The sequence below is a fragment of the Macrobrachium rosenbergii genome, chromosome 2, assembly GCF_040412425.1.
Source record: "Macrobrachium rosenbergii isolate ZJJX-2024 chromosome 2, ASM4041242v1, whole genome shotgun sequence".
NCBI classification, from domain to species: Eukaryota; Metazoa; Arthropoda; class Malacostraca; order Decapoda; family Palaemonidae; genus Macrobrachium; species Macrobrachium rosenbergii.
In genome coordinates, this window is record NC_089742.1 from 55,009,271 (window position 1) to 55,020,331 (window position 11,061).

Genomic DNA, 11,061 nt, shown 5'->3' on the forward strand with positions numbered 1-11,061 from the left:
ATCCACTCGAATTCGTTTCGCTTGTCATTAAGGATCAACGTCACTTACAAGAAGAGCTACCGCTATTTCGGGTCAGTCCCCTTTAAACAAGGAAATATACATGCATGAATAAATGACTATACACGCTGCCTTATAAATACCCAGACAAATGAATTCACAAAATTCAGCCCAGTAAAGCAACAAGCAAGTTTACAGACATATATACAAAGTTTACACACGCTACAATGTATCATACTTCCTTGCAAATACACAAATGGGATAGCTCACGATACATTTCTGTAAAGCTACAACCTACATAAATATATTGAACATATAAATCTATTCATGCAATGTAAATCTATTCATACAATGCATATCATGACAAGTTAGTAAACCGTAAAAAGACATGCCAAAGAAACGCGAAATATCATCAATAAATCACTCAGTAATAGGCGAAAATGTGTATTATCGTTATGAACATTTTTACGTTAAATTTTTCCTTTACGGAGACGCGTGTAATGAGCCCTCCCCACTCTCTTCTGCCCCGCCAAGGTCTACTACTACCGTTTTAAGTCTTTATCTGGCCGTTTCCTTGATCTCCTTGGCCTCCTACAGGTCTCCGTCCCGGTGATTACATGTCTGGTACTTTTTTTTTTTTAACTAACTGCTCCCCAACCCCTCTCATCAAACGTCTAAACCATTTCGGCCTCAAGTATTTCAGTCTATCTTCCTTTCAGTCTAACACCTGCCGGACAGCACCTCTCAACGCAGTTCCTCATTCGTTAAGACTGTGGCAAGACCTTCCATTCTTCTACCAGCTAGGAGCTTCGCCTTCTTTCGTGATAGCTCTTCAAAATCTCCACCCGTTTTCTTTGTTGGTGACAAAACGTAAGTGAGAAAACGAACGAGAAACTACAGGATTCCGGCGCTGGTCCTCTTCTACCAGGCTCTGGAATTTTCTTGCTTTCGTTTTCCCTGACTCCCAGGGCCTTGAATCAATAACTGCACATTTAAGGAAAATTCCAGACAAAAGCATATATTACTCATATTATTATTATTATTACTACTACTACTACTAATTAGTTTTCAGCCAGCCTTGTGCTGGCACGGGCTCTTGCTCTTCAGCAGCACGTAATATATGATATTAATAAAAACAATGTTGTTTTACTTTAAGAAAACTGTCTATTTAAAATACTGGGCTAAATCATTCTACACTTTATACAAATTTAAGTACATTAATTCAAACTTTAGCATAGCTCTTCCTAAGATTCTTGAACATAGTCATTTACACAATTTTTTTTCATAATAATAATAATAATAATAATAATAATAATAATAATTTATGCTCTTCGTAAAGCATAAAATAAAAAATTTAATTGAAAACACCTCTTGAGAAATGCGGTAAATAATTACTGCAACAGGAAGTATTCCCAAAACCGCAATATGTATGTACAAACCCCTGTCAGATTAGAACCTATTTTGAAACAGAGAGATAACAAGAATTACAAATTCTGCAGCAGATGTTGCGTAAATTAACTGTTCAGTATGGCAGTTGAGTCCAGGTTTGGAAATTATGCTTCTCTTGCTTCCTTGCAATAGTTTCCTATTAGCTACGTACTTGGACGAAAACCTCCGAGTAATATTTTCCCAATCAATGCTCGACGGTTAACATACCGTCAACATTAAACAGACAAATGTGAACACATGCCAGACTAGCAGGATAGTACAACTGATGCCATTCTGATAAGGGTATCTGAGGCATAACAGAATCATTTGAATATGTGCCTTATATAAAAACTAAACTATTCTTTTATCACACTTATCGGAAACATTACCATCCACGGTTCCATGGTATATGGGTCATGCCCAATCATATCCTGCAAAATATCTTTATAAAATAAGCCTCTCGATCGAACCCAAATATTCACAACATATCTACTTTCATCTGTTACTGAAAATCTCCAACCCAGTTTGTACTGAAAGTTCTTTCCAGAAAATGCTATATACCCAATAAAATCTACTAGTAATCTAAGCCCAAAACGTAGAAAAACTATACTGAAAAATGAAAAGCCCACCAGGAACATACAGGGCACGAACTATCGCTTTCTTTTTATTCGTCATTACTTATCTTTTTTAGTTACCGCAATATGCAACGATACCACAATGGAAATTGCGGAAGTTCCGCACATAAACGAGATAATGCTGAGATGGAGATGGCTTGGACATGTTCTTCGAAAGACCCCTGGGAGAAAGTACAGAATGCTATTATTTCAGCTCGGCTTCTGTGCCATCAAAAGAACTGGAAGACCCAGATCTACATGGGTCCCACTATAAATTAAGAGGAGGCTGGAGATGAGAGGAGACTTATGGAAGATTAGCGTAATGAAGACATGACTGGCGGAATTTCACACAAGCCATATACAGTACATACATAATTACATGTAAGCAAAAATAAACTTCACTAAAATATATTTAAACATAGCTGTAAATGCAAAAGTAGCCACTTTTGCTAAAAGACGTGACCAATGCAATAGTGAACATCAAACAATTTTCTAAATTATTTTGTCATTCCACCACAAACATCATCATCAATTTTAACTGCTGAATCACGGATGAGCACGTGCAGAAAACTTTCACAAAATGCCGCTTCGTACACTTAGACAGAAGGCTCATCTAGGTCCTCCATATGAGCACAATGCCATTTTAAGGCCCTTCGTTTTGAATTCTTCCTTCACTCCGCCCGTACTTTTTTATTATTGGGTAGTTTAACCAGACCTATGAGCTAAAAGACTTGACTCTCATAAGACTGGCTTCCACCTTTCCAGTACTTTCAAAATCTTCCTGTCTTCCTCTCCACATCCCTCATAACACTTCCAACAAATATTCTCTGATCACCAACCTATCATCCCCCATTCTCCAAATGGCCAAACCATCCCAAAACAATCTAATCCATCCTTCCTCCAATTACATTTCATTACCTCTATGTATCTCCATCTTCCTCGCCCTTTCAACTCTTCTTATGCTACACAAACAGTTCAGTTCAGTTCATTTCAAAATTTTCAACCTTTGTTTTTCATTTGTATGTAACATTCGCACTTCACTTCTTTACAAGAAAGATGACTCAACAATCCTTTCACACATTCCCACTGTAGCTTCCATAGAAATCCAAGTCTCACCTAATCCTTTGGACACAACCTGCTACCTTCCTTGCTTCACTATTCTGTGAGTCAACTTTACTTTCATCCTACTTTCATCTGATATATCAACAACTAAATACCTTTATCAATACAAAGCTTCCCTTCTTCCATACTACAAAATAACACTCATTGCTCCATCTCTGATTGCCACTGACCCTCATAACTTTACTCTTGCTCTCATTCACTTTTAATGCTTTCCTCTTGTAGACACTACCAAAATCTCACTAGCTTCTGCGGTTCCCACTTCTCCCAATCAGCCCTAAATCATCTGCAAATGAGCCATTCCATACCCCATTTATGATTCATTTTCTTACTGGCCTATATCTAGCCAGGGAGACACAACACTCCATTGTTTCAGGCTCGCCTTTTATCCACACAAATAACTCTGACTTTCACATACACTACTTGAAGACATACTTCAATTCCATCATAAATACTGTTACTAATTCAACAACTTGTCTTCAGTAACATACATCCTCAACACTTTCCACACTGTCTTTCATGGCTTTTTCTTACTCTGTGTACTATACCACTTACAGTTTTACTTACTTTTTTCGAGACAAACACCTGTTCTACACACTATCTCCCTCGTCTCAACCCGAACTGCTTTTACCATATCAGAGATACTATCATCTGCCTTACTTTCGCAGCTAAAATCCCTGGATACGCTTTCCCTGGTATACTAAGCAACACTATTACAGTTGACTCTGTCATCTTTAACTTTAATCACTGAAACTATCATTCCTTTTTCATCCGCTTGGAACCTTATCCTTCTGCATGCACCATACAAACACTTGAATGTAATCACCACAATACCACGCCATCTCACTTGTAATTCCATCAACTCTTAGCAGTGTATACTGTATTTACATTCTTTAACTTTTAAAGCCCTCCTTACAACCTCGACAGTTACTTACACAAGCACTCTCAACCGAACATTAATCTTTTCCATTCTTGCATCATTCAGCTCTGCTTCTCTTTAAAATGCTGACTCCATCAACTATGGACTGCAATCACTCAAGACAAATTTCCATTGGCACCTGTTATTTCGAGTGCCATTTGTTTATTAACTTTTCCGCATTTACTTCCTTGGAGAACATCTTCTTGTTCTTCCCAAATTCCTTGCTCCCCTTCATTCCACTATTTTCATTACTTAACTTCTTTTCCCACCCTCACTTTCTTCTCGGCTGGGTTAACCTTCCCTGTGTATTCCTGTGTAATCTCCTGCAGCCACGAACACTCACTACTGTCACTAAGACCCACAACAAAAGTCTACATACTTCTCATCTACTCCCTCCCCTTTCGTGTCTTTAACTACAGTCAATATTTTATTTATCTCTCCATGCATGCTTCTCTCAATTCCTTCTTATCAGACCGATTTCACAATTACACTGAATGCCACATTTTCATCCATTCCTCTACAATTTAAGCATGTTTAATTTTAACTTTTGTTTCACCGAAATAATAAACAGAAACCATGCTTTTCTAACTCCTTTCCAAACCCATTTCCATAATTCTCTTAATTCTCATTTACACCACATCTACCTATAATGACACTCAATCTCTACCACCTATCTTTGTATTTACATCACCTAGCACAACAGCCTTGTCATAATCTTCAAACTCATCCAGGAAGAGAATCAGACTCTATCTAAAACACGGTTTCACTCTCATTCTTTTCCATTCCAAGACTATATGCTCTAACTATAATGACTTTTTACCGCCGCACGCAACCTTACCCAAACAATCCTCAAACTAAAAGATCTGTGCTCTTTCGCCCATCCCACAAGTCTTCGTGACACAGCAAGAGCCAACCCTTCCTTAGCTTTACATCCTTCATGTATACCAGACACAATCATTCTTTGCCCTTCCCTATACACAATGTACTTTCACCTCTGTCTCATTCCATGTTAAAACATCCAACTTATTCTTTTAAAAAACAGTAATCATAATTAAAAACATACTGATAAAGCACAAAACTTTGGAAAAATTAGAGAAAGCTAGTTTTCTATAAACTGCTAATTTTTCTTTAAATGCTGAACTTATAAAAATAAACTTTAAATACTGTACAAGTAAAACAATCAATCTTAATACTGCAATTAGTAATACTGTACTGAATTAGTCCAAGTACATATGCTTAACAATGATTCACACCCTGGAACATCCTTTTGTGTTGAAAATAATTAAAAAAAGAACATTATATAAGGACATCACTACTGATAATGACACAAGCATTAAGAGGGTCCTTTTAAAACCTTAAGCAACACTTGGCATAGCTTATGCAAGGTACATGCAATGTTTATCAACATTATTATCTTGTTATCATTACAAAATTGTGCTGTATTTTTAACAGACAGTGAAAAACAAGCTGAAATTGCTTTTACGCTAAAGTGTTTTATCTTTGCCATGTTGTTACAATGTACCTATACAAGATAAAACCTATTTAAATATCTCAATTACACCCCATAACTGAGAAGTTATTTCTGCTTGACATATCTGTTAAATATGAAGCAGTATAAAACTAAGGACAGCCAAAAATCACAACTCTAGTCATAAGTTTAAGTTAATTACAATTTGCATTTTATGAAATGAAGTATGAAACAGTCATAGTCTCAATCTAGCCAAGCCAGCATAATAAATAAATGTCACTGGATGAAGACACTCCTAACTCAGAATCACAGCTTATAACACAAAAGCAAAAAAATAACAGTCGTACATATATTTTACTCAATTACTTGACAAGTCAAATTGTTCAACTCCAGAAGAGCATAAACTTGCTCAAAATCTGGAAAATATAGATGAACTGACTTGACCCTCCAGTGTGATCATGTTTCAGTTGCGTATGGGACCACTATACAAGGAGTCTGAAGCTTTGGTTCCTACCCCTCACCTCACTACAGGATTTCCCTTGGGTGAGAAATGAAATAACAGTCACTCCAGTTACTGTATAACAGTTTCATTTCTTGCCTCCACAGAAATCACTATCAACAATGATCAAGTGAAGGCAATTTGGGCATTTTTTCTTATAGATTATGCTGGGCAAATGAATGATAAGTTATCTATTTAACATTAAAAGTATGAAGACTGATAACTTTCTCCCTTTTGTTGTTTTGACAATGTTCCACAAATTCTCGAACACTTCAGAAAGCCTTAGGTGCTTGCAATGCACATGTCATATAGGCCTACTGGGGCTTCTGTAGTTTCTTTTTATTTATTGACATAATAATTAAATAAATTTTTATTCAGTAATACAGTACTTTACAACAACTCTGGTGAAGTTCCAGGATGTTTTCTCACTTCTGAGACTCCTGAATTCATCATTCAATATATTTTGTTTGACAATGGCTGCCTTGAGTGTAAAGAGTGCCAATGGCATGTAATAATAAAATAAAACTTTCATAATCAAAGGCACATAATAATAATTAAACTTTCATAGTCAAAGGCATGTAATAATAATGAAACTTTCATAATTGAACCAAGATGTAAAATGGCTTTTGTACCATCATAAAATAATCCTTTCTGTTGCACAATAACCCACCACCCTATATTACCTTTTGTTTTGAACACATAAATTCAATGACTGGGAGTAACACCAGAGGCATGAACACGTACAATAATTTTTCATGGAAGTCAAACAGGCTATACCCAAAATCATAGAGCCTATTTCAGGCAAAGGCTTAGTACACTGATGAACATGAGTCTTCTAGCCCTCTCTCTCAAAAATAAGGTAAGGAATATGTTAACTGTACGCAATTTAGCGCTAAAGGAAGAACAGTAGGACCCACCATCACAGTTTATGCAAGGTTAGGATTATTTGTGTACTTCATTTTATGATCTATGACACTGTAGGTCTGGTTTGGCTGGGGGCCTCCCCTGTCTGATAGGACCCAGTGCCTTAGTTTACGCTAAGTTAGGAAGTTTAGATTATGAATTATGCTTTTCTTTCTCTAATTTACATTATCCTAAGTCTGGTTAAGATGGAGGACCCAAGGGGAACCAAGCCCCCAAGGGTTACGTACAACCCAGTGCCTAGGTTTTGTGATTTCAGGCCTACTCATTAGGCTACACATATGAACCATGTATATACTTTTCTGACTGCTTTTTCCTGTTTGTGCCATTCATTCTTTATGGATTTTCCCAACATAAAAACCTGTTTCCTCCTGTAATTGTTGGATATAATGAGTAAAGGAACCAAATACAAAAATGAAAAAAAAGTTAGATAGACGTATAGTATAACTCCGTACGGCTTATCACCTTGGAAATTGAGTTTTTCTCTAATATTTTGGTTGCTCATAAAGAATTTAATGTTATTTTTTGGCGGTTGACTGTAATTAACTTGTAATTAGCCTCAGAACTGATATGTTATTGTATGCTGGCCATCCTGAAATGCTACTGCACATGCACAGTGTTATAGGGGAACTTTTGGTGAAAAGTGGAGTTTCCTTCACAGGGAGTCTGGGGGGGGGAGTCTCCCTGGCTAAGTAACACAGCCTACTAGGTTAGGTTAGGTTAGTATAGTTCCTTTTATAATAGGCTTCCTTAGCTAATTCCTTCTTGAACATATGGCTCCCATATGCCTTGCATATGCATGGAACCATTCCAGGATGGCCATCATGACAATAACATATCCGTTCTCTTTCCCTGTGTTTTTCCCTACCCAAAATGCCGTTCCCAAAGGGTCCACGATAAAGACGTTAGGTTAATAATAACTGACCGCCAATAAACAACACCACCTCCTTTGTCAGCAACACTAAAAGTATAGGAAAACTCAATTTCCAAGGTAATAAGCCATGTGGAGTTGTTCTATAGGCTAGTTTTACCAAAAGTTATTTGCTCCAATTGATATAGGCTAGTAAAAAATGCAAAAAACCACAGATAATTGGGACAATAGGCTATGTGGACTGTATCACTGGCGAGGAAGTACTATATATATAGGCCTACTCAACATAATGGAATTATGAATTCACTACAAAGATAAAATGAACAAGTTTTCATTTTGCAGTGTTAATTTTACAAAGCAAAATTTTAATCAACTGAACGTTTGGGGAAGGATCAACTAAAAGAGTTGACAGTATTCTACGTGCAATAAGCCAAACCTAAGTGTTTGAGCACCTTAGGCCTAATAATTGTACTGATGACATTTAGCCTATTAAAGATTATAGGCCAGACTTGCCTAGATCACTGGTTTGACAATATTCATACATTTTTCCACGATACTCACTCGCCCATTATCATAAATGCAATTCACCTCTGGTCTTCGTTATGTTACGCGATACAGGTCTTGGCCTAGCTCTTTCATCTGGGCATAGCCATGGCTGAAGTGTGTAGGCCTAGGCTGTTATCAGTTCAGTGACGCTACTGGTATGTAGACTATGCTTGTTATGATGATTGTTTTACTTCAGGTATTATATATTTTTACCAAATTACCCTCCGCGAAACTACTATAGTAGCATATCGGCACGTCTGAAAGTCCAACCAAACCTGCAACTTGTCTTGACAATGCAACTTCAAGTTCACAAGTGTATCCTAGGTTATCTTTCAACTCCTTCGGAATATAACCTAATTAAATGTTCTACTTGGCTAATCAATGATGTTTTGAAATGAATAGTGAAATTTTATACTACAGGAACTTTTAAAATCAACTTACATTTGGATAATGGGCCGTTACAGATATCACTTCTATGGGCTCACAGAAGAACGTACTTCACTGGGTACACTGGTAGTGACACACTTAGCGTCGTTGTTGTCGTCTGCATTGTTTATCTCATTTCAGTTTGTAATGATTTTGGTATAAAAATTTATATATAGTATTTCATACCTTCTTTATAATATATCCTTTTATTTTTATTAATTTTCACTTTCTGTGAAATATTTTTGCTATTTACTAACCTTTGTTATGCCAAAATAAATACTATTACGGAAGCCTATTTTTTGACGTAATCATTCCGATTGGCCTCCGTCGACAGACATGGTGGTGGATTTAGTTAATGAGATGGAAAAAGATATGTGATGTTTGCCTTGGTGTTTTATAATAGTTTGCATAAAATAAGCCAGGGTATTCTCGATTTTCTGTGCAATACTAACGAGAATGAATTGTTCTTTTCTCAAGGTATTATAAATTTTTATACAGTAAAAACAGTACTCTTTACAGATATATTTGTCCAGAGTTTTTAAATTCTTTGCATAATATGTCTTTCAACTTTTGATTACTAATAAATGTTTATCGTGAGATATTTTCTAAATTATTTCGTGAAAATAATTATAGATGCAACGAAAAACTTTTAATTTAAAGAGGCTATGGTTGGTATATCTCGTAAAGGAAACGAAAATACTTCCACTAGGTTACAATGTTGAAATCGAAAACCTGAGGGATGAAGCATTTTATCATGAATCCTCACGTAGATAAGAAATAACAAAGCAAATTTACACAACAAGTATGGCAATCTGTTACAGATTCCTTATAATGCAATGTTCTAAATTCCAGAAAAACTGAAATAATTAGAACAAATACACAATATGCATGCCCAAAGCATAGGGAAGACCACAGGACATCACACCATGATTATAAACGAGAAAAATGAGAAATTCAAAAATACCGCTAAAAATGGAGAACAATCGTAAATAAAATTGCTGCCTTTTGAATATTCAGTCACTGTGAGTTACAAATCCTTAAATACGAAAACCTATGACAAAAAACTAACTAAGCAATAGCGGAAAAGTTAAATAAAAAAAATCAATCATTCCATAACGAGAAAATGCATGGAAAATGAAGGAAAATAAGTATGAAACGTCTGAATGTACTGACACGGACATCTTGTAAAACTATGAAAATAAGAATAGTGGCGCTATGTAGACAAAAAATACAAAAGTAGCGAATTTTGATACAGACTGTAGAAGAATGTAGGCAAGTGATTCATCAGTATTTAGGAGTAAATATATTAAATGACGGTAGAATGAAAGAAGAGGTAAATCACAAAATAAGTAAAACAAGGAAGACAGAAAGAAGAGATCTGCAGAAGTTTAGGGTGTCTAGGGAACTGAAGGTAGGAATGTGTGAAAGGATCACTGAGCCAACTCTCCGTGATGGAAGTGAAGTGTGGATACTGATGCTAATGATAGAAAAAACCTGAAGCTTTTCTGATGAATTATTGCATAAGGCTTAAGAAGAAATGTACACATACACACACACACACACACACACACACACACACACACACATATATATATATATATATATATATATATATATATATATATATATATATATATATATATATCTGTGTGTGTGTGTGTGTGTGCAGAACTGGTAAAAATGTTATTTTGAGTGAAAATATGGACCAGAAAATACGACAGATTTGACAAAGGGAAAGAATGGAGAGAGATATGTTTGAGAATGGACTATACAATTTAGTCCATGAAAAATGGAAAAGAAGACGGAGAAATGGTTGGACAGATGGCGCGAAAGAGTATTCAAAAGGAAGGACCTTAATAGCCTGGAAGATTGTGGAAAACAGGCGTGGGAAAAGGGTTCAGCGCCCCACAGAGAAGCCTTCTGTGTAATTGTATGAAGAGGCTAATGTTATGGAAGTTTTCTGCAAGTGGGCTCGTCTGATATGCAACAGTTGAAATATAAATGCCGTAGAGACTGGTGAGTTGTTTTTCTCTAGAGCTGCCATTTGTTATGGGAAACGGTTTAATGTTGAAAAAAGTATATAGTTGTCTACCAGCCATTTATCCTTAAAGGGTGGCCTTAAATCCTCGACGAGTTTGTTGTAAGTGAAATGTGTAAATGAATCATATTTTAGCCCACAGTTCATGTATACACAGTACTGGACTGTCGCTCAGTTTGCCAGACATTGCATATGAGGTCATGTAACCTATTAAG

The 11,061-nt window shown here is 36.1% G+C and overlaps 1 protein-coding gene across 16 annotated transcripts in view; it reads right to left on the reverse strand.

The window, feature by feature from the left end:
- rdgB (retinal degeneration B) overlaps nt 1–8,925 on the reverse strand; it is a 311,695-nt gene extending 302,770 nt beyond the window's left edge. For 13 of the 16 annotated variants that reach the window (XR_010855622.1, XM_067118551.1, XM_067118534.1 and 10 more), the window contains exon 1: nt 8,824–8,925. The gene's annotated coding sequence lies outside the window, so the exon portion shown is untranslated. The remainder of the gene's footprint in view (nt 1–8,823) is intronic. The other 3 variants (XM_067118433.1, XM_067118543.1, XM_067118481.1) reach the window with 3 other exon arrangements.
- Between the last annotated feature and the right edge of the window lie 2,136 nt (nt 8,926–11,061).